This window comes from Notechis scutatus, chromosome 4, assembly GCF_049901735.1.
Source record: "Notechis scutatus isolate UNSWTSFEM ecotype Mainland chromosome 4, rNotScu1.2, whole genome shotgun sequence".
NCBI lineage: Eukaryota > Metazoa > Chordata > Lepidosauria > Squamata > Elapidae > Notechis > Notechis scutatus.
In genome coordinates this window covers 48,360,168-48,386,165 of record NC_142012.1, presented here as the reverse complement: position 1 = coordinate 48,386,165, position 25,998 = coordinate 48,360,168, and the positions used below count along the sequence as shown (strand labels likewise).

Genomic DNA, 25,998 nt, shown 5'->3' with positions numbered 1-25,998 from the left:
GTTTACAACTGTGAGTCTGCTACACACATTCAAAACTTACATGATCACATTTTACACTATGTAGCAACCCTATATAATTATGACAAGGTTGCTGTTGCAATATATGTATTCCAACACAGAAGGTGCACTTTACAGCAGGAAATTTGGCTGAACTTAGATTGGTAATGTAGGATTGTCTTTGAGAGTCTATTAATAGTCAATGGATCTAGTAACTGAATAGTTGGGAAACTATCTGACAAACAAACTAAAGACAGTATGGTTGTGGGAGACAGTAATTTTCAAACTCACTGTGGAACCTGTTAGTAAATAATAAATAATGAACAATAACCTTGAAACCTCTGGAACACAATGTAGGATAAAAAGAAAACCAAAGTTAATTAACAGGAACAATAGGAACATATTACTGATATCAGGATCAATTTTGTGTTTCAGAATGAAAAATGCAGAAGTATAATTTTAGTAATGGGAAAGCAGGTTTTGGTTAATAGTTAATAGGAGAAAATAGTTAATATTTAATAGGAGAAAATGGTTACATAGTAGGAAAAGCTTCTTAGCAGTAAGAGCCCTTCAACAAAGGAACCAATCAAGGAAAATAAGCTATGTTCACTGCATGTGTTCAGGTATTTGTTGGTGATAATTTAATTTATATTCATGATAGAGGAGGAGATTGGCCTTGATCTAAATATCCCCTTAAAGTCTACAATTTTATAAATCATAGTGCCTTTAGTCATGCCATTTCTTAAAATTATTTCTTAAAATTATTAAATAATATATTATTAATTATAGTTGACATTCTTGGGAATATATGTTTATATGGAAAAGTGTTTGCAACAGCTATTATCTCTTCTTAATGAATATATTTTTTTGCATTTGCTGTATTTGCTTCACTTGCTGATTAATGTGAAAAAAATGATTTTAGCCATGCCTGTTCATAAAAAAAAGTTCAGCAAAATTCAGTGATTTGTCTTATTTCTTCTAAATCAAACTAAACTATTTTTGATCATATAAATGTTTGTATCTCTTAACTTTTTTTTTGTATCTACCAGAGCTTTCCATGTCTAGATATTTATTTAAGCTTACAGTTTAGATCCATAAGAGCCACAAAAATAAAAACCCCTACAACATGAGGTCCATGAATTTTCTATTATTGCCCCACATATTGTAGTCTCATCAACCAAATCATAAAGTATGGCCAAGAGCAGGGCTGTCAAACTCTGAGCCTGCGGGCTGGATGTATCATGTGCTAGCCACGCTGATTCCCATTCAGCGAAAGGAAAAAACAGTCCAGATATGTCACGTGACACCTGTGTCATGTGACGATGTGAGTTTGACACCCCTGGCCTAGAGTATCATACTGACAAAGGTGTGGAGGACATTTGAATTTGAAGCTGACTTAATCACACTGTAATACATTCTAAATATAAAAAGTTTCAAGGATAGTATAAACCTATATAAATTGGAACCATGGTATTGATTTGGCATTTTGAAAATGATTTTACTTTGCCTTCTTTTGACTGGTGAAGCATTTAAGTAGGTAAGCTCTTTGATAAGTTGGAAAGGGTTGAGTTGCAGCAAAATATGGGAAGAACTTATTCATGAGTTCATGTGGCACTTATTCATGGTTTCTGTCTCAATTCAGCCTGTTAGGAATAACATAGGTTACCTAACGTAGTTTGGGTAAAATAATATATATAGACTATGATAGTGAATTTAAGTGTGTGTCACTTTAACTGCAAAGCATGTAATTTTGGATGCGGCTGTAAATTGCCATAAGAGGGAGCAAGAGAACTGGATTGATTGCTGGCTTACTGGATTGAGGTTTAATGACCTCTTTTTCGACACTGGACTTTGCAACTGAATAATCCCCGGACGGACTGAACTAGTGATATATGGACTGTATGACTATGCTAAAACTATTACTGGAATAAACTATTTAACTAGCACATTGTATCTGTTTTACTGAGTGTAAGCTACAAAAACGTTTGTCTCACATATTTGCCTGCCTGCCTGACTGCCGTGCAGGTTCTGCTAGGGTGTATATCCCTAATACAGCCTATCATTTGTTCTTTGCAAATTAATCAGGTACTTGCTGAGTGGATTCTCTCTGGTATGGGCCTAAAGGAGAAGTTGCTTACCAAATAACAACAATTCCTGATTGCCAAGTTCAGCAGGGGATGGCCAGGAACCACCCGAACTTTTAAACAGGGAAACAAAGTGTGCAGAGCATTAAAAATTGGTGTTTTACATTTCCTTTCTTCCAGCAAAGTCATTATGTTCTGATTAGCATCTCTGCTGCTTACCTGCTAATTTTTTCCTTTCATATATTATCTTCGTTCTGCTGTTTGATAATTTTTTTTCTGTTCTCTATCTACTCAGATGTTTTCATTCCATCAACCCTAAACGAAATATGCTAAAAAGCTTTAAGATCTTACACACACTCTCTTTCTCCCTCTCCTTCTCCCTCTCTCCCTCCTACCCTCTCTCTCACACACACATTTTCCAATCAGCAGATCATATAGGTAACATAACAGAGCAATATATGTATATTAAGTGTATAGGCATTGGGAGTTTGTGTGATTTCAACATTTTTAGGTAAAGATCTGTGATATATGAAGAATTGAGTCAGATAAAACGTGTTTGCACAGCTGACTGATTGTGTTATTTCTGCATATGAATTCATGACATTTGTGCATATATTTTCATGACAATCTATTTGAGAATCTACTTGAGATTAATCTACTTGAGAATCATAGTAGAATGTATGCATTTGCCCTCAGTATCTTGTTTTCACAATTCAGAGCCTACATATTGTGTGCTAACTTCTGAAAAGAAACTTACATCAGTGGTGGTATTCAGCAGGTTCTGACCAGTTCTGGAGAACCGGTAGCGGAAATTTTGAGTAGTTTGGAGAATCAACAAATACCACCTCTGACCGGAGATTTTATAGTATCCTTCCCCTGCCACACCCACCAAGACACACCCACAGAACCGGTAGTAAAAATATTTGAATCCCACCAATGACTTACATATATAGCATTCTTTGATTGTAGATTTTCATGGTTATATAAGTTATAAGTTGGTTATAAGTTGTATAGCATGGTTATAAGTTGTATAACATGGTTATAAGTTGTATAACATAGGGACTGGCTTCACACATGGTACTGAATATGGTTTGTAATCAAAAGCTTGATGGATATACTACAATGGGTAGAGTTCATACAACATAGTGAGCAGTGGTGGGGTTCAATTTTTTTTTTTACTACCGGTTCTATGGGCGTGGCTTGGTGGGCGTGGCAGGGGAAGGTTACTGTAAAATTTCCAGTCAGAGGTGGTATTTGCTGGTTCTCTGAACTACTCAAAATTTCCGCTACCGGTTCTCCAGAACTCATCAGAACCTGCTGAATACCACCTCTGATAGTGAGCTAAAAGCCATGTTTTACAAGCAAGAAAGTTATGCATATCATGGCATACCATTTGTCACTGAGATCATTTTCTGATGATGAATAAACAGCTTTCTCAAAAATTAGAGCTTTGTTTTTATTCATAGAGTTTAGCAAACATGATACACTGAGTTTAAATTTTTAACATTAATTTGGTTAGGCCATAATTAGCTGCAGTAGAAACTTACTGGTCAAATGGTACATTTTAACAGTGATACCACAGACAGAAGATATTGAAGAACTATTAAACAATTATGGTTCAACTTACTTTTTTGTAACATTACTTTTTATTCAACAGTTTAAGCAGAAAGAAAATGAAACTAAATTCATTTAAACTTAGTTCTGGGTAAATGCACTTTGGGTCTGATAATAAGTCTATTTTAGCAAAATTACAAGAAAATATAATTGATGATTAGTCTAAAATTAGTTTACATTTGGATATTTTAATATAGCTTCTCATAGATGTAATAATATGTAATACACTTGGTAGATCTTTCTTAATTTATGAAAAATGCATAGTTTTGAAATGCAAATATTGGTGAACAGTTTTTTCTATTTGCAATAATTAAAAATAGTTTCTCTACCCTCCATGTATAATATCATTTTTTATTATTCAGCAAATCTAGTCAACTGCAATCAATTTTTTAACTGCATATGTGACTTTATCTGCTATTTACTGTCTTTTCTTTGAAGATCTGAAATAGAAAGCTGTAGCATATACTGATGGTCATGGGTGCCATGGTACATTAAAGAACTCATTTTTTAAGCATTTCAAGATAAATGATTTATAAAATAACAAAGACCATTGTGAGACATTTGCATTGACCCAAAGAAAAGGCTATTTTATATTCTGATACTAATCAACTCTTACAGTCTGAATGCATAAAAAGCTCATAAGCAATATTACATGTAGCAAAATTTCATATCCTTTCTGTTTCCTGTTCTTTCAAGCATCAAACAAATTAAGTTAGTGCTTCAATATCTAATTCCAAATATAATGTGATCTAGCAAATCTTATATATAAAGTCAGAGTCACCATTTTTCAATATGAATGAAATACTGAATAGGAAAAATATTGAAAGTAGTTAATTGAGGAAGTATAATTAAATTCATAGGTTTAATTATAAATTGATTCAGACTGCTTCTACTACTTCTATTCTTACATACATATTGATTTCTTTTCATCACAAATTGAGGTTAAAAATTATATGGGTATTTAAAAAATGTTATTGTATATATTTGATTCTGCAAAATTTGGCATGAAAATGTGCTGTGTGCTAGGAAGTAAGTTGTTTTCTTTTTTTTTCGTCAAAGGTACATCAACATAAGAAAAGTATTACTATTAGTAAATCCATATAGAATTTAAGATCATCATGAATTATTACATATTATTTAGATAGTAAGAGACCATGACAATAAGAGAATATCATCAGTAAGTAGCTAGGGTTTGCTCCTAAGTTGTACTTATTACTGTTTTTTTATGCAAGCAATTTTCACTTTATGTATTCATTTCCTAGATTTATTATTTTTATAAATAACTGAAGGTGGTGAACAAATGCAATACAACTACCTCCTCCTAGTTTCCCCACAACAACAGTCCTGTGAGGTGGGTTGGGTGTGGAGAGAGATGGGGAGAGAGAGAGAGAGAAGGAACGGGATGTGGATGAACACAAAGCTTATGCCTATTAAGACTAATTCCAATAACAAGAAATCGTACTTTTCTACTTAGTCAAATTGTTATTACTTTAGAAGCTTATGGGCTTTAAAAGTATATAGAACAAAACTATAAAGTTTTACTATAAAGCATCCCTGAAGAAGTAACAATATGCTACAAATATGCAAAGGAACATTAAATTAGAATGGATAGAAAAGCCATCTGTTTCATCAATTCTCTACTTCACTCCTGATAATTCAGTGTAATCTTTTATTTAAATAACACCATTTCTATGTTGGAGATAGGCAGATGCTTTCTTAGACTTTCCAGTGAATATTAACAGTATAAGAATCTATCTCTTTGGATCTGAAATATTATCTATATAATGACAGTCAGTGGATCAATTCACACAAGATCTTTCTAAAGCTAAGAATTTTTATTTTTACAATGTATTCTTTATTTATATCTCAAGCTAAGGAAGTCAGTAGATTAAAGAATTTGTCTAATACGCATTATCATATCTCTATCTATCTATCTATCTATCTATCTATCTATCTATCTATCTATCTATCTATCTATCTATCTAATCTATCTATCTATCTAATCTATCTATCTATCTATCTATCTATCTATCTATCTATCTATCTATCTATCTATCTATCTAATCTATCTTTACCCCAAAAATTATATCTCACAATTATCAAGGAAAAATTAAGAGTGTCCTGGAAAAGACTATGGTATGATAAGTTTTGCTTTTTAAGGAAACAAATTTAGGGCCTTTATAATGAAATCATGTTGAACACTTTTTAAAAAAATGTAGAGGCTTCAGTAATAATCATTCTAAGTATAAGAGAAACACACAAAGCAAACAAGACATTGAAAAATGCATAAAAAAACAACACATATGCATCTATTGTCCTCCCCAGTTAAATACTGATTAATATATTATTACAATATTATTCCCACCCCTTACATGACCTATTGTTTTTTAGATTACATCTATTTGTAAATTAATGACCTGTCATCTTCTATATACTATATTAATGACAAAATAGTTAACAGGAAGAACAATGATAATAAGGCAAGATTAAAGTTTCAAAACCCTCCCTTAACAAACTATCACTATAATCTATTCATAGAAAATTTACCACTACACAATATCTATCCTGAATTGTCCCAAGAGTTAATAATAATTCATTCTGGACAAAATATCCACATTTGTTTTTTTTAATACTGTTTCTTATCAATTGTTGTTTGGTTAAATATAATAAATTCAGTCTCCACAATAGGTCTATCTTCCCGACAAAGTCCAAATCAGTGGTGGTATGCTACCCGTTTGGGGGAAGAGGTAGTAAAAAAAACAACAACCTCTGAGCTGAGAGGAGAAAAAAAAAAGCCTCCAACAATCAGCTGAGGGGAGAAAGAAGAGAAAAGCACAGGATCAGCCGTCCCACCTGCCCCTGCGCTTTTCTCTTCTTTATCCTCTCAGCTGATTGGCGATGCATGTAGAGTTGTAATTGCAAGAACGCTCTTATCTTGGATGGCAAACCTCAGATTAAGAATGTTTACAAGTAATTACAACTCAGGCAAACAAGTCACTAATGTAAAGGAGGATTAGAGAGAGGAAGTAAACATGTGTTAGACTTTAACTAGAGATAATTAATTGTGTTAATTACTATGCTAGACAGTAACAAAGGTTGAGCAACAACCAAAGTTAACCAATGTTAGAGGATTACTAAAAATGTGTATAAATACAAGGCTAGACTCCAATAAAGTCATCATGATTCATGTGATCATGATCAAACACCTCGACTGCCTCGTCATTACAACAGATGCAAATTTCAGCTGGTGTGGGGAAAGCTGGATGTATGCACATTAGGTGCATGTGCATGCACGCGTGATCACCAAACCGATAGTGGAACAGGTAGGATCCCATTGCTGGTCCAAATGAAAATGATTTCTGATTAGGTGTGATAAATCCATTCTCCAATTTCCTACAATTCTCCTAGAGAAAACCAATTTATCACTTCTCCATTCAATCAAGCTTCTGCTGTTGTAAAAAAAAAATGCACTCTTGAATTTTAGAGAGGCGTATGCAATCAACTTAGTTAGTTCTATGTCTGTACAGTTCACAGCACTTTCCAATGGGCCAGGACTGAATTAGATTCCATTTGTGAATCTAATTTATCCAGAGCTACATGTATCTGAATATTATCATTATCATCATAACAACCAATATCATTTCATCAATTTTTTTTTACTAAAAATTGCATGTTACCAAATGGTCCTTTTCCATAAATCATCCATCCTTGCTTGCCTGTAATCTGATGCATTGTTGCTCTGTGTAACTGAGCCAGTAAATAAAGAACGTTGAAATGAAGTGAAACAATAAATGAAAAAGCAGGGAAGATATTTTCAAGCTATTTCAATCCAAGCTTAAAATAAAAAATAAACTCCAAATATTTTGCAAATTAATAAAATGTAAAAACCCTATGGCAAGAGTTCAATTAATATAAATGAAATGAAGGCTTTACCATCCAAGAACACTCTGTGTTTCCTTATGGAAAAACAAAGTTTATTCAAAACATTATAAATCAGAGGGGAAAAAAACAGCTAGAATTAAAAATATTTTATTTTAAAATAAAATAAATTACATTCAATCCATCAGTCAACTTTTGAAGATAAAAAGTAGAGCAAAACAGAAGATTCAAAAAGTGTTAAAGTTAAAACCCAAGACAGATGCCCAGTGGCTTTCTGACCACTACCACGGGGAACTGGAATCACAGGGAACTGGAATCTTGGATCATTCCTAAGTGGTCCCATTCACATCCAGGAATCCACACTGCCAGAGAACCTCCTTTGGCAGCAAAATCAGCAGATTGTTGGCAAGAGAGAAAAAACTCCTTATCAGTCAACAGCCATCTTGGGTAGGAGTCAATAGATAATATTTCTACATAAAATCATAGTAATAATATTCAGTGTTATACATATATTAGAATCTTATGGTTTTAAGTTTTAATTATTCAATTTATATACTTCAATAATTTAAAAAGTAGTGAACTGTAGAATATTTTCAAATTTCATGCTTATGTTTCTGTAAAAGTAATTTGATTTTCATCAAAAAATAAACATTTGTGGAAAACAAATGTGGAAAAATGTTAGAATAGTTTTTCTGTGCCAGATTTCAACACAAGGAGTATTTTTTTTGCTTTTCAAGCACAATATTAAAATGTCAGGAACATAATCTGGGCTTACTTTAGCAAATATAATGTGAGCATTGATCAGAGTTTGCATTGAAGGAAAAAAATCCTGAGCTGTTGGATTTATAGGTCTGAAACATCAGCAAGATTATAGCTGATTAAGTCTTGTGTCTACAACATTAAAACAATAAGGTAAACATGTGAAAAAAGCAAATGGTTAAAGAATGGCATATTACCTGGTGTTAGTTACAAGCTATCAAGATTAATTGCTAAAAATGAAAGGTCACATTGAGGTTCCTGCTGTGAATACATATGAAGTTATAAATAAGTCTCTCCTGATAGTGGTTGTTGCCTATGTGTCAGAAAGGTGATCAACTGTCTCTGTGAACTATGACAAGGTGTGCAATGTGTCATTGAAAGTATCAGGTGGTGTGTAGTTTCTGGGTAATATTCTCAACTTCAGTGATACGAAGTTTACCTTTTTCCATAAGTAAAAAATATTTGGCTATTAATACATTCTAATTATTCTTTGTATGAAATAGTAAACACCATACAGAATAAAATATAAAACAAGCATCTAACTCTCAGGTGTTCAAATTATAGTTAATCCAAATGATTAATCCCCCCCCCCCCCCCAAAAAAAACCCTTCATATAAAGAGAATATACTCAGTTCATGACATATTTCTATTATCAACTAGGGCTTTAAGAGAAGCCAAACAGCACAAAAATATGTTACCAATTTTCTTTTTCCCTTCCATATGTTTTCACAGTTATTTTATGGGCCCTGTTTTTTCCTCAGGGTCTTCATCAGAAAAGTAAAAAGAAAAGCATTATTGATGTTTCTCTTGTTTTGCAGATCTTTGCAGAAAGAGCCCAGCACTAAATATATATATTGGAAATATTGCACAGGAATAATCCTGTTGGCTCATTCCAATCTTGATCATATGAAGTTATGATTACTATCATAATTCAGCAAAACATTTCTGAACAATAAAAGTACCAAAGTTTGCATTTCAAAATAGCGTATCTTTCTTTTATATTAAGAAATATATTTATATTAAGATGTTTTAAGTGTCTATTTCCCCCCCTAGAAATTCTAAACAATGTAAATATTTACTATTCTTTGAGTAAGACATTCAACATTTCATCGTGGGACTTCCAGCTGATGTCGTGATGAGACCAGAAGCAGTGAATGGAGGTTCTCCGTTCCTGCGCTGGCTTCTCACTGTTTGTGGGCTCCGCACGGAGCTGACAGCCACCTTGTAAGGGCGGTGAAGCTAAGAGGAGACACTCGGTGAGGTTCCAGGGGCAAACACAACTTCCCTGTGAAAACTCTGAGCTTGCTGTCTACTCCATGACATCATTTATGTAGAGTATGAAGAGAGTTGGTCCTAGAACGCTGTCTTGGGGGACACCATTGTTGACAGGTACAGGATTTGATAGGACGCTCCCAATTTTGACCATTTGTTGCCTGTTTGACAGGAATGCTTCTATCCAGTTATGCAGGTATCTAGAGATACTATAAGATTTTAGTTTTAGGAGTAGTTTGTCGTGTTCCACTGAATCAAAGGCATTACAGAAGTCTATGTAAATTGCATCAATTGCTTTGCCCTGATCAAGGGTTGTACTGGATGACCTACAAAGTCCCTTCCAACTCTGTTAATCTAATCTAATAAGAGCTGTATCATGAATATTGTGTGATACGGATTAAATCATGTAAAGAAAAGCTCATTTTCTTTTAGCTAAATGCTAGCAATTCCATTATACGGTCAAACAGGACAGATTTAAAGCATCTAGATTTTTTAAAAAAGAAAGGAAAAGAAAAAAATGCTGTCAGATGAGCTAGGGACAAATCTTGATTTATAATGTTCCACTGCCCTGATGAGATTGTGACTGACTAATCCTAAAGATATCATGTCAATGGTATCTTGAAGAAAAAGTGTTCCTGCAAGCAACTGACAGATCTTGCACAGAGGGCAAATTGTATTCAATTTAACAAAGTCATTCTGCTCTTTAACTATTCAACAACCCAAAATTAGATTTGTTGGGAAAATTTAAAAAGGGCTTTCCCCCCTTGTAATACAGAGATCTCCAAATGTGGCAACTTTATCACTTGTGGACTTCAATTCCCAGAATTCCTCAGCAAATCCTGCTCTAACATAACAGAATAGCTTTGAACAATAGGCTTGCTCAACTTCTGTCTTGGGAATTCATCACATTTTTATACTGCATTTCACTCAAGTGATTCCATAATCAAGTGATTTTCATTTTGATTATGGATAGTTTATTTGTATTATGTTTTGAGCAGAAACACATGGCTTAAGAAGCTGCTAAACTATATATTCCATCCAAGATGACAAATAGTAATGAATGCTGAGAGTTGTAGTTGGACAACATTTTGTTATATAGTTTTTCTGTAAAAGATCACAACTTGACCTTTTTCCTTCCTACTCTTAAAATCCAAGTTCAACCATGGAAGCATCTATACCTTACTACATACCAAACTTACTATATACCAAACAAAGTGGCTCATGGTAGATCTCAGGTTTGTCTAGTGACTTCAGCTGAGAAACTACTATCCATTTAAATTTTCTACATTGCCCTTAACACATGCAAATTGAATGATGGATAGTTTTCTAGATGTGGTCTTTGTCATCAGACAAAGATACTAAGCAAAGAGCAGGAAGTTGGCAGATCCCAGGAGAAATAAAATAACTATCTATACAATTGGGAATATGACAGGTATTAATGGCAGTTCTGCTTTTCTCTTTGATTAATTTGTGTTCAAGGTGACATATAATAAACTATTACTCTAACCCAAGGATCTTCAAACTTGGCACATTTAAGACTTGTGGACTTCAACTCCCAGAATTTCTGAGCTAGCATGACTGGAAGAGGAATTCTGGGAGTTGAAGTCCACAACTCTTAAAACTGTCAAGTTTGAAGACCTCTGCTCTAACCTGTGTACATTTTTCTTTTGACATGCTAATGTTTCCAATGTTACTATTTTTGTAATAGCTTTCATTTATATTTGCCTGTATCTCAGTGCAAGGTTTATATTCCAGTCATTTTTAGGTACCAAGAGACAAATATAATTATTCCCAAGTATTTCAACTGAGGCCAAGAAACCAGAACTTTCCAAATTTAAGGTTTTTTTTTTAGTAATTGATACAATGGGGATATCATGTCTAATGTAGCACCAGAGTCCAAAATTATATGTATTTCAATAAATAGTTCACAAGAAATTATTTAATCAGAAATACAGCTATTCAGTAATATTTTGAGGACATTTATAAGGCTGCCTTGTAACCTCATCATTCCTGACAGAATGGCCAATTGTTTTGTTGCTTTGGCTGCAACAGATTAATTCTGAATAGTTTTCCACATTACTATGTTTTCTTAGATGTAATGAATTCTATAGTCACATAGGCTTTGCCCAATTGCAGCTCAGTTGTATGCATATTTATTCAAAACTTTAATGGAGTTTCCTCTGAGAAAACATATGCAGAATTACATCTTAAATGTTGAGCCCTTTTAAGCCTTCAGCTGAACCTGAAAACCTTGTAACTTGTTCCATAATAAAAGAAAGCCAAGTAAGTAAGGTATAGAAGTTATATAGAATAATAGAGTTAGAAGAGATCTTAGAGATCTTCTAGTGCTACCACCTGCTTGAGCAGAAGACCTATACTATTTCAGACAAATGGTTGTCCTGTCTCTTTTTGAAAGCCTCCAGTGATGGAGCATCCACAGCTTCTGCAGGTAAGCCATTCCACTGATTGATTGGTCTCACCCTGACTTTCCTCTTCCCACCAACGGTGTTTTGCTACCTTTGTGCATGTTTATTTTATTTATTTATTTTTATTTATTTATTCTTGTCATTTTTGCTTACAAGATAATAGGTATAAGTAAAAACATAGTTATGAATACATGGATACATATAAGAAAAATAAAAGAAAATAAACAATAGGACAGGGACGGTAGGCACATTGGTGCGCTTATGCATGCCCCCTACAGACCTCTTAGGAAAGGGGTGAGGTCAATAGTAGACAGTCTAAGGTTAATGTTTTTGGGCTTTGGGGAAGAAACCACAGAGTCAGATAGAGTATTCCAGACATTGACCACTCTGTTGCTGAAGTCATATTTCCTGCAATCATGTTTGGTGCGATTAACCTTGAGTTTGTATCTATTGTTTGCTCTTGTGTTGTTATGGTTGAAGCTGAAGTATTCATTGACAGGTAGGACATTGCAATGTATGATTTTACATACCATACTTAGATGTATTCTGCAATGAGTAGAGGAGTGGAGAACTCTTCTTGTGAAATATTTCTGGACTTTCTCAACTGTGCTAATATCAGATACGTAATGTGGGTTCCAGACTGATGAGCTGTATTCGAGTATTGGTCTAGCAAATGTTTTGTTTGCTCTGGTTATTAGTGTAATATTACCAGAGAAAAACCTAGGTAAGATTAGGTTAACAACTCTTAACGCCTTTTTGGCTATGTAGTTACAGTGGGCTCTAGCACTTAGATCATTAGAGATGAGTATTCCAAGGTCCTTGACAGAGTTTGGATCATCAACAAGGTCTTGACTATTCAGCCTGTATTTTATTTTCTGATTTTTTTTGCCAATATGTAGGACAGTACATTTATATGTAGAGATTTGAAGTTGCCATTTGTTTGACCATTTTGATACATAGTCAAGGTGTTTTTGAAGGGTAGCAGTATTGTCTGTTATGTTAGGGAATGTTAAATATTTCAAAGCTTTACTGTCACACTTTTATTTGAATGTATTTCAACTAGAGAAGAAAAATGGTGTAAGAACGCATCCTTCCTTTTGCACAGGGTCAGTTGCTATTCTGATTATGTTTTGCCTATGCTCCAAAGTAGAAAAAACTAGCTGTAATTGCTTTCTGTCCCTCCATCATGTTTCTCCTTCAGCTCCACGACCTGACAGCTGCTCCTAAAAGTGGAGCACCAGCAGCTTCTTTCAATTTTTCTTTTTTGTATCAAGGGCTGTCCCTATTTGACTTTTGGCACTGCTGGCTACTGTCACTCACTTTAATCAAAACTTGACACATCATTTTTTCCAAGGAGAAATACTGCATTTTCTCTCTTTATCGAAGCTGCTAGGCCACCTTCAAAAGCATAACTGCATATTCTTTCCCCCCCCTGATATTGTACCATGTTCTTGGCATATTAAAATGCTATATTACTTCAACTTCAGCATGAATGTGATAGACATATTGAAAAACTTGATTGTTTCATAAATAAATAAGGGTCTTTTAAAAAGGAAATGAAAGGGATATTTCTAGGCAAAAGCAAATATGAAATAATTTTGATAATGCAACAATGCAAATATGTTAATTGTCCTTCTCACTCAAAATTATTCATATCTCATTCTGTTACATTGCATAAGTGGAAAAAGAGAAACAAGAATAAAATCCTACTTTTGTTATAAGGGGATCTTATAGATTAATACCAATTAATTAATGGATTTCTCTAATGGCCTTCTTAGTTAAGGTAATAAACCATTGGCATATGCAGCATATTAAATTTATGTCCAAGTGAAGACACATGTGGTGATGTCATGCCTTAAACCTACTTTTATGTGCTTGCATTACAACATTTCACCCAGACTGTGAATGATAGTATTTGCAGCATATCATCATTCATTAAATGTCCACCCCAGACACCTGTGCAATAAACATATTTATCAGAAACTATATTCTTGAAGGCAATGAGGCTTCTAGTTTTAGTAATGGCCAAGTGAAGCCTACACGGAGACCGAACAATAAATTTGATCAACTTTAAGTATTGTATGGGTTAGCAAAGATTTATTAAGTAGAAAATATATTTATATCGGAGAAGCTACATAATAAAATGGGTTAGTGCTCTTGTTTTGTTTATGAGAAAGAGGATTTAATCTAAAAACAATTTATCTTAAGAAAATGATTTAATAAAAGGGTGGGAAGAACAAAAAATGATCAAAAAAAGGAAAAAGGAACCAATGCCATCTCTGTCCATGATCATAACCAAATGCTAATTGAAAAGAGTTAAGATGATTAATTTTATTTATGGTAATTTATAGCTATTCACTGACCATGGGAGATTAGAGATTAGGAAATAGTTGTCACAAACAGAAAGATCAGAAAATACAGAAGTGTCAATCAGAATCCATCTATGTGCATAAGATTTGGGTATGTCATCCTGACTGTATTATTTGCCCTATAGATGTTTTGGGGAGCACGAAGTGAACTGTTCAGATTACAGACTATTGGCTACAAGGGCTAAACACAAGAACAAAAACCCAACATGCAGAGCATGGCACCCTATATGTGTTGATCTGTGATTACTTGAACAATCCCATGTAGACTACACACTTCAAAACCCAATTAATAAGTTTAATAATGATAACAACAATTAATTAATAATAATAATAATAATAATAATAATAATAATAATAATAATAATAATAATAATAATAATAATAATTCCAATAGTAATAGTAACAACTGGAGCACTACTTGAACACCACTGGCATTGACAATTCACCATCAGTCAATTGCAAAAAGTGCCTTTAAAGGGAACAGCTTACATTCTGTGGCCATATCTGTAACACCATCAAGTATCCATATCTGCATATCCCATGCCCTTGGAAAGGACTTAATTGGTAGAGAAAAACACCAAATCCAATCTGAACATTTGTCTGACTGTATGATGAACCAATAAATAATGATAATAACAGGTCAAGATCATGTGGAACTTTCAGATCCAAACTGATAGATATCTGGCCCACAACATGCCTGACATCATTATTGTGGGGAATAAAAAAAATCTGGTTCATTGATATTGCAATACCAGGTGATGCACTAATTGAGGAGAAACAGCTAGAAAAAAAATAACAAAATATTGTGATTTGCAAATTGAAGTTGAGAGACTATGGAGGAAGAAATCAATGGTTGTATCAATAGTAATAGAAGCCCTTGGAGCAATACCCAAAGGACTGCCTAGATACATGGAAATTTTGAAACATCTGGAGCACCACTTGAATACCACTGGCATTGACACATTCACCATCAGTCAATTGCAAAAGGCAGCTTTGCTGGGAGCAGCTTATATCCTGCAATGATGTCTGTAACACCATCAAATATATACATCTGCATATCCCAGGTCCTTGGAATGTACTTGATATAGTAGGTAGACAAAAATTCCAGTCTGAAGATCTGGCTGACTGTGTAGTGAACAGTAATAATAATAATAAAAAACATTGCTCAAACTGGCAATTGAAGTTACTTAGGGAATTAAACTCCAACCTCAAGAGTAAATTAAGCAACTTGGGGAAAATAATCTGGCAGATAGCAGAATTTCCAGTTAGTTCCCATGGCACAATTTAATAAATAGGCTGTCACACACCTCTGTCTCTGAGGTAGAGTTCCTAGTCTGAAAAATACATTGGATAACTTTCAAGACCAACATCCTTCCTCCTCCAAAGCTATCAAGGCTGTTGGAGGTGCTGAAATGTCCATCTTGTTTACACAGAACTTGATCCATGCCAATTACAGTTGTGCCTTAAGTGCTTTGCAAAGTTATAAATAATTTTCTTACCCAGTCCCTCCTATGAAATTTTCACTACATCAATTAATATTCTCTAGGCTTGCATTGTTAGACTTCAAGACTTATAATTGAGCATTTGCAGCGATCCCCAACCTTTCTGGCTTGGCAGACTAAAGTGGGAGAAGAGAGAGGGGATGGTTCCAGGTGAGCAGGATGTATGTACATGGGAGTGTTCATCACACACACAAGTGGAGTTATACACACACGTGAGAGTGTGCCTGCCGCTTGTGCGGCCTTGTTCTGAAAGGGCCATGGCCTGGTAGTTGAGGACCTGCCTTAAATTTTTTTTTATTAATATATGAATAAAAAGAAAGAGCAATGTGTTCAAAATCCATATATACACTGTGTTGCCTGGTTACATTTCTTGGAGTAATATTCATCATAATCATAGTAATAGTCTTCTCTAATGATAATTTCATGATAACAGTGCTTTTCCCTCATAACATTGATACATATTAATTAGTAAAACTAATCAAAATTAATCACAATAAGTTACAATAAACAACCCTGATCGTGAGATTAATCTTTCTCTTGAAATCTTCAAATTTCTAACTCCTGTTTCTCTTATTTAACCAACGATAGAACAAATCCCATACCTCAAAATATTCAGTGTCTTCCTTTTCTTTAATTTCAAATGTTACTTTATTCATTTCTGCACATTCTAAAATTTTTGTTATTATCTTTTCTTCTGTGGGGTTTCTCCTCGCCCTTCCAATGCTGTGCGAACACAGTTCTGGCTGCTGTTATCACTTATACTATTATATATGCCTTTCTTTTACTATATTTATCCGGTATGATGCCCAACAGGAATATTTCAGGTTTTAAATCTATATGTTCCCTTATAATTTTTTTCTAGCCAGGTGTGTATTTTAGTCCAGTATTTTTTGCTTTTAAACATGTCCACTACATGTAATAATATGTGCCCAGAATTTGGTTGCAATTCCAGCACTTGCCAGACATATCCTTAAACATTCTGTCTAACCTTGCTGGTGAGAAGTGCCATCTATAAAACATTTTGTATAAATTTTCTTTATATGCAGTAGACAATGTCAATTTATAGTTTCTGTTCCACAGCTTTTGCCATTTGTCCAATTCTATGGACATTTTTATTTTTTTCTATCATAGTTTCTTTTACTGCTCCTCTTCCATTCTAATAGTCAAGAAGTAGTTATAGAATTTTTTAATCAGTTTATCCTCTGGTCCTGTTAGAATTTGATCCAATTCTATTGGTTCTTTATAGAAACCATATGTTTTGGTATCTTTATGGTATCTAGATTGTATCTGTGCATGTGGCCACCGTGTTAAATTTATCCCTTGGTTATTCAATTCTTGTTTGTTTTTCAATTCCCCCTTCTCATTTAGAATATCTTTATATCTTATAATTTTTCCTGCGTCCATCACATTTGGGTGTGTTAGTGCCTCCATTGTGGAGAGCCAGACTGGTATTTTCAAGTAGTTTTTCCTTGATTTTTGCCCATACTGAGAGTTAGAGTGTTCTTACTGAAGTGTTTCTTACTGAAATCTTACGGTATCTCTGGACACCTGCATAACTGGATAGAAGCATTCCTGTCAAACAGACAACAAATGGTCAAAATTGGGAGTGTCCTATCAAATTCTGTTCATCCCCCAAGGCAGTGTTCTAGGACCAACTCTTTTCATACTCTACATAAATGACCTCTGTGATCATATTAAGAGCAACTGAGTTCTCTTCGCTGATGATGTAAAGCTATTCAACACCACAGACAATACTGCTACCCTTCAAAAAGACCTTGACTATGTATCAGAATGGTCAAACAAATGGCAACTTCAAATCTCAACAAATAAATTCTCTGTCTTACATATTGGCAAAAAAATATATCAGAAAATAAAATACAAGCTGAATAGTTAAGACCTTGTTGATGATCCAAGCTCTGTAAAGGACCTTGGAATACTCATCTCTAATGATCTAAGTGCTAGAGCCCACTGTAACTACATAGCCAAAAAGGCGTTAAGAGTTGTTAACTTAATCCTACGTAGTTTTTTCTCTGCTAATATCACACTACTAACTAGAGCATACAAAACATTTGCTAGACCAATACTCGAATACAGCTCATCAGTCTGGAACCCACATTACGTATCTGATATTAACACAGTTGAGAAAGTCCAGAAATATTTCACAAGAAGAGTTCTCCACTCCTCTATTCGTTGCAGAATACCTTATGCCACCGGACTTGAAATTCTAGACCTAGAAAACCTAGAACTACGCTGCCTTCGGTCCGATCTAAGTATAGTATATAAAATCATACATTGCAATGTCCTACCTGTCAATGAATACTGCAGCTTCAACCATAACAATACAAGAGCAAACAATAGATACAAACTCAAGGTTAATCACACCAAACATGATTGCAGGAAATACGACTTCAGCAACAGAGTGGTCAATGTCTGGAATATTCTACCTGACACTGTGGTTTCTTCCCCAAACCCCAAAAACTTTAACCTTAGACTGTCTACTATTGACCTCACCCCTTTCCTAAGAGGTCTGTAAGGAGCGTGCATAAGCGCATCAACGTGCCTACCATCCCTGTCCTATTGTTTCTTTTATTTTTTTCTTATATGTATCCATGTATTCATAACTATGTTTTTACTTATACCTATTATCTTGTAAGCAATTGACAAAAATAAATAAATAAATAAATAAATAAATAAATAAATAAATAAAATGGAGGCCTCCTACCTTAATGTGGAAATTTTTTTACAGAATTCATCTCTTGTCTGAACTTAATTTCAGAATTATTAGTTGACTCTGATGGCTGATATTAGAATACTTCTTTCTTCAGGAGTTCTTTTAATAACTATGGGGTGAGAAATTATTTTAGATCAATTTTCCTTACTTGAAGCAATTTTCATAACTATTGAAGAACAACTTTAATTTACTTCATCTTCTTTCTTTTTATTCAGCTAAAGCATTTGCCGTTTGAATATTTGTTCATGATTCTAATGAATCTATCTGTTTTGCCCACAAACTGTGTGTGTGAGAGAACGTTAAAGATAGACATAAATTCTTTATATGAATTTTAAATTAATAAAGATGAAATCTTCTAATGTTGCAAAAATAATGGCAGGTTGTTTTAAAAACTGTAAAATGTATACATTTTGATTTATTAAAACAATAAAATATTTTGTTTTGGACACCTGAGACAATCTTCATTACAGTTGGTTATGGTTAGTTTGCTCCATAGATTTCATAACAAGAATTGAAACATTAACTCATATGGTTCATGCACGTCCTATTATTGCTGTACATGGTCAGACATGATAGGATTGTCACCATTATTAATGCTGTCAAAAACATATGTTTCTACTTGGCAACATTTCCAATATTTTCAATTTACCAGAGCAAGTATTTTGCAAAAAGAGTCTGTCTTGCAGACTTTACTGATGAAAGGAAAGACTACAAGAAAGTGGGGAATAGATCCTGTTATTACTACATCCTTCAAAAATAATGAAAGAAAAAATGAAGGATTTTTTTTAAAAAAAATAATTTAAAATAATATAATAACCCATACACTTTTGGAGCATGATACTAAGTTTGTCACACAAAGCTCTTGAGCTGACAGAAGCTGTTCATCCAATAATATGAATAGCTCTTTAGGTGTTGAGATGATAATTCATGATAAAATAAAGCTTAATTTGTATTTTAGAATACTCTATAGGCCACACCAAGAGAGACACTTGATTATTGTCCAGAATAATGTATACAACCCAATGACTGTTTTTCTATAGTGTTATCTCTAAGGGACCAATTATGTCACAGAGCATAATCCCTATGTGAATATTAGAGGAAATAAATATAGGGACTGTTTTAGAAGTAATTTTTCACTGTGGAAATGTTTTATCATTTCTCCTGTTTGTATTGGTTTCTCACTGCCTTAGTACAGAAGTCTATTTCCTTTTTTCTTGCCTGGACACACCCCTCAGTGAACAATCATGTGCCTTGGCCACTCTGAAGCAATGCAAGAGACTCCTGTTCCAAAGATGCTTTTTCAAGAGGCAACTGGACGTTCTGTAAACCAAGAAAATCCAATTGCCTCCTGAAAAAAAGCACCTTTGGGACAACCATGACCTGGATGACTGAAGAATTCCCATAGATAAGAGACTCCTGTGCTCAGTGAACTGAGGAAGCACCCAGGAGCAATCATTAGATCCATTTGCACCAAGTAAAGATACCAGCTGGTCTCACTCACAACATATCCTAAGGAAATCATCCAGATTTAAGGAAAAATCACATGCCCTCAGAAAGGCAGTAAAAAATCAAGACAGAATGCCAAGCTTGCATCCTGCCTGTCAGCCATTTCTTCTATGGCTATGGCAACCCTTCTGTAGATAGTTGTTCAAGCCCCAGGAAAAAAAGTATCACAAAAACTCAGGAGAAGCTCAGCTACAGACAGAAAGTCTGGGCTGCCTGAACCATTAAGGCTGTTACCAGAGGCAGTTTCTGAAAACACTTACAGCAGCAGGGGTGGCAATTAAGAAAAGGATTAGGTTAGAAATACAGGCACACTAGAATCTTTTCTTCCCGTGTTCCTTGTAGGATTAGCCCTGTAAAGTGGGAAAAGATTTCTTCCAACAACGGTTCTCCAAACTGCTCAGAAAATTAACAAACCAGCAGGAGTCTTATGGGAATTAACTTAAAAGTAAAGATAACTGCTGTGAAATTAAAAATATAAACAGTTTCACAATGCAAGTGTATAGCTAACTATAACATATAGGCAGTTATTATGATGTATCTTCTAAGGAGTGCAAAAGTTAATATGTAAGGAATGGTTTACTATCTCAACTTGAAATATTTTGTGTATCTACTAAAGAGTGAGGATGCAATCTTATTTGACTTTTCTGAGAATACGTTCCACTGAACTCAGTGCAAATTATTTCAAGGTAAATATATTGTTACACAGTAATTTTATTAGCTTTATGGGAATTATTTAAGAGTACATATAGCTGTCAAAAATGCAAAGAATTTCATAATCTATAAGGCACTGCAAGTATCAATTACAAATAGGCAGTGATTATGTTGTATCTACTAAGGAGCACAATTGCTGATATATTAATGAAATATGTGTAGAGAATGGGTTTCCACAAACCCATTATATTAACATGATGCTAACCTCACATTTTAAACCTGACATTTCTGGAACATTTTAAAAACTACTTCTGGAATATGGAGGAATACTTAAGGAAAAAACCAAGAAAGTCCAATTGTCTTTTGAAAAGCACCTTTAGGACAATCACGACCTGGATAATTGAGAACCTCCATAGACATAGTTACAGCATAAGGTCTGTAGTGGATGGGTCACTCCAGATCAGTGGTGGGATTCAAACATTTTATTATCAGTTCTGTGGGCGTGGCTTGGTGGACATGGCTTGGTGGGTGTGGCAGGGGAAGGATACTGTAAAATGCCCATTCTCTCCCCACCCCACTAACCTGCTTTCCAGCTCTGTTCTCCTGTGCAGGGCAACAAAAGAAGACCCACCCAATCAGCTGGGACTCGGGAGGCAGAGAATAGATGGGGGCGGGGCCAGTCATAGGTGGTATTCCGAACTGCTCAAAATTTCCACTATCGGTTCTCCAGAACTGGTCAGAATCTGCTGAATGCCACCTCTGCTTCTGATGTGATACGGATAAGCAAGTTAAACAGGATTTCCCACACTCAACCCAGGCAGCTGATAAAACTATCAGGCAAGACATACTTTTGCTTATCAAGGAAAACATCCCAGAAAACATGTACCCTTGGGAAATTTTCTATAGACCCCCCCCATCTTTTGGCTAAAAAGATCAAAAGTTGAGTCACTTTAGAAAAGAGTTCCCGGAGCTCCACACTTTCTCTTTTAAAAAAGCGTTATCTTGAGATGTGAGATTGAACTCTGGTAAATGTAATTGGAAGAAAGATTGGGAGAAATTAAAGAAAAATAGCTATGAGATGGACATAATACGAAATTTGAAAAAAAAACCATATGGTGAACAAGTCTACATAGGAAACTGAAAGGGAATGTTAAAAAAAAGATGGCAGGATTATTATCTCTCCATTGACCTGGATGAGACATAGTAAAGAACAAATTGAGTTTCTTTGGCAGTGAAGCTGAGCAGGGGAATAACAAATCAGGCCCTTCCCCAGGAAGTCAATAGAGAAAAGCAAAGCTCAGAAAGGAGAGACACTTTTCTAGATGATAGAAATAAAATTACAGGGATATATGGCAAAAAGAGCTGCTTTCTTTGGTGAGTATAGAGGCGAGGGATGCTTTGTGAGATTGAGATCTAAGATAATGCCAAGAAAATGAAAGAGTTTCTATTATTCCTAAGGTTCAACTGAAACTTGGACATTTTCAAGAACCAAGGTTTATCCAGGTAATTACTGAATAAATCACACAATAGGAGAGATAAGTAAGTTAGAATACACCATCACAATTTTACCCTTTATTTTGGAAGACTTGATCTGCTTTATTGTCCTTTATAACTTCATTATTTTTGGTAATTGTCTCTAACGATTTGTGTGACTTCAGTTTATTGTTCTTGTGCAAGGCATAAAACATTAAATGTATTTTTTTGTTCCAAATGGACTCCAGATGCTAACCACTGTGGACCCACTAAGTCTTTCCGTAATATTTTGGAAATTGACTGCTTTTTATAATTTTATCAATACTTATTTCATCCTCTTGCAAAGGCTTGAGGCACTATCTACCTACATTTTGAAACAAGATTTTCCCTTTTCTTATATTGTTGCTTTTTAAATTGTACTTATTGCTTTTTATTTGCAACTCCTGGGAAAAAGGATTAGGGACCATTTTTCTCAGGATCCACTTCTCAAGCTTTTGGGATGAAATGCTGACAGTATTTTCCTTTTTTCATTATTATCATTATTTTTACCATCATGATTAATATTAAACTGTTTAGGGTTTGAGTTTCCTGTAAGTCTCAAAAGTCAATGTTAGTAGAAAGGATGCAAAGGCAAAGAGAGAGATTACTGAGAGAGAAGAACAAGATGGAAAGCTTTTCCCCACCTTCCCACTATTATTTTATGTGATGGTTAGCTTGATGGTTGGCCCAATGATATTAAGATCATTAAGATCAATTCAATTAATGTTTGATGGAAGAAATGAGGCAAGTGGTATATATTCTATAGCATTGGAGCCATACAAGAAAAAGTTTTCTTTCACACATCAGATAGATGAGCTTCAAGAAACAAAGGCATTTTTAAAAAAATGCCTTTTTAAGCAGGTAGATTCATAGCAGGAAAACTAGGTGCTCAGATAATCAGACTCTAAACCAGGGGTATCCAACCTTGGCAACTTTAAGACCTGTGGACTTCAATCATTCTGACTGGAAAATTCTGGGAGTTGAAGTCCACAGGTCTTATGTTGCCAAGGGTGGACACCCCTGCTCTAAACCATTTATCATATCATAAATTAAGTGTTTACAGAATCGCTTTTACTATAGCCTTAAGGAATTCAACAAGATTATCAAACTACATAAAATAGGTGAAAGCAGGAAAGCTTAGCATTCATTTTAGAATACTTATAAAAAGGGCCAATATAAAACCACAATATTTCTTTCCTGATCAAGTGAAAGATAAGCCACATATGGAATCATCTATAAGATAGCCTAACACATATGCATAGTTGAGCAGGAGATCCTTGTCTCATCTTTTCATTATCCATGGCTTTGAAATTCTGAGAGTTAATCCACACATCTTAAATTTGCCAAAGTTGAGAAACGTTTTCTTAGACCTTACATAAGTCCCCAGTTAATTTTGTTTTCCAGAGTAAATTCACCTCTCTTAGTCACGTAAAGTTGCATAAGTTGTTTTTTTTTTTTTTTTAAAACAAGTTTTATTAAAAGTTTCAACAACAAACAAATCATTACATATTGAATCTTTCCCTGTTTTTCTACAATAATTTCCCCAATATTCTCATAAAACACAAACAAACACAAACAAACATAAAAATCTTTTAGTAAAGTACCTTGGCCCCAGTTACCTCTCTTTGCATGGGCTAAAATAATAACACATATCACTCTTCACATTTCTATCTTATTTAATCCATCTTAATTAAATCATTAAATTGTATCTTTTGCCCATTCATTTATCCCTCTATCTCTTCTTATAATAAAAGAAAAAAATTTCTCCTGAAATCACTAATCAGAGTATGATGCCTTTCTATCCTCCCCTAAATTAGTAAAATTAACATTCAACATAACAAATACCCAATTTGGTTCTGCTTGGTACATTCTATCCACCAAAAATGTTTAAATACATTGTATCCTCCTTTCCTTCGATATTTTATTACATTTTAAGAATCAATCATTAATAAAAACTTCAACATTTTAATTTCTTATTAAATCTTAAAGCATTCTAATTTACTATTTCAAATATAAATGTTACAATACCATCTTCTGTACCTTAGCAGAATCTTTCTTACAGAAAATTATATTTCATCCTTTATCTCTAAAAAAATCCTCTTCTCCCATCCAATTTTAAAGCTTTGAGGCTTTTCTCCGCCTTTCCCCTTTCTTTCTTCCCCCACCAAATCTTCCTACCCCCTTCTTCTTCTAACCTCTGCCTTGCTGGGATCCCTTCTCTGTTGCATTCCCTTTTTCTCTTGTTTGTTATCATTATATTTACTTTGCATCATATTTTTCTCTTTCTCAAATGTTTTTTAGATCTTAAGTCCTTCATTTTCCTTGCTCTCTTCCTTCCTTCTTCCTTAGATAAGTTTTGGAATTCAATGAAGATGGCGTCTTCGCCTCTTCCTTGTTGTTCTTCTTCCATTTCCATCTGTTCCATTGTCTGTTGGTAATTGACCAGCGCCATTTCTAGAAATAGAAAAGCTTTTTCCATGCCATCTTTGCAGATTGCTTTTGTTTGCTCATATTCATCCCTCAGGTCTTCAAAAGGAAAGCCATTATAAATAAGTCTTTTCTTTTCTTTATTCCTCTTTCTTCTTACACCAACCAAATATTCCGAGAGAAAGGCAAAACAATCCCAAAATCCACAATCCTCAATAAATCCAAGCAAGCCAAAATTCCCCTTCCTCTTCCAGGGTGGTATCAAACAAATAAAAAAAAAGAATCCAAGTCTATATTTTAAAGCCTTATTAAGATTGTATTTCTGTCCTCAAGTCTTCAAGGCATCTCCTCCAACAAGATCCAAATTTATATATTTTCTTTATCCTCTCCCTTCCGGCTTAATCTCCGCCGGGAGGAGAGTAAACTTTCCCTTCAGCACCTCAAAACAGCCGCTTTTTTTTCTTGTGGAAGAAATCATCAGAAAACCATCTTTTCCAGGAATTAAATTAAATAAATCTCAAAGCCCTGGGTCGACCAAGAAGAACTTTTACTTTCAATAACTTTCTCTTCTTCCTCCTGCGCATACTTGCCCGGCTGTCAACTTCTTTGTGGCGGCCATTACGGACCGCCGCTGCACCGCCCTGGTAACAGGGGTTCTGCCGGCCAGGGGGTCTGCAACACCCCAAACCCTTCCTCCGGATCCCCTTACCTTCAGCTACCCTGCAGGGCAGCCTTGCTCCGCACCCGTCCGGTCGAAGCCCCAAAACGGCTAGCGCGGCAGGATCGCGCAGCCGCGAATCCCTACCGCCATGCAAGCCGACAAACCGGAAACTCTGCATAAGTTGTTTTGAAGTATTTGAGATATCCTCAGGAATGAAAATACATTATAAATATAGATATTTAATATTCAATTAATTTCTTGGGATTTTAAGAACATATTATCTTGTATAGCAGAAGAAGTGAATAATTAGGTTACATTTCTGTCCTGTGCATTTGCCTTGCCCCCATGAATGTCAGTTATAGCTTCTCTGATATTCTATATCCTCAGACCTCCACAGCTGGGATTAACTGGTCCCCTTTCAATTATAAGCAGTAAACATCACTGAGACTACATATGCAACAAACCACATTACTTTTCATTGATACAATAATGCTTTCCCAAGAGGAGCTGTGAAAAAAAATATTGGAATAGTGGAATCATAAAAAAGTTGATATATACCCTTGTTCCAACTGCTGTTCATTAAAAGATCTGCATGTTAGCACTATAAC

At 34.6% G+C, this 25,998-nt stretch overlaps 1 long non-coding RNA gene across 2 annotated transcripts in view; it reads left to right on the top strand.

Moving 5' to 3' along the window:
* The first annotated feature begins 534 nt into the window (after positions 1–534).
* The window catches only part of LOC148130728 (uncharacterized), a 69,674-nt gene continuing 44,210 nt past the window's right edge, over positions 535–25,998 (top strand). Inside the window, exons 1-2 of one of the 2 annotated variants that reach the window (XR_015749613.1) lie at positions 535–620; positions 22,249–22,293. This is a non-coding gene — a long non-coding RNA (uncharacterized LOC148130728). The remainder of the gene's footprint in view (positions 621–22,248; positions 22,294–25,998) is intronic. The other variant, XR_015749614.1, reaches the window with a different exon arrangement.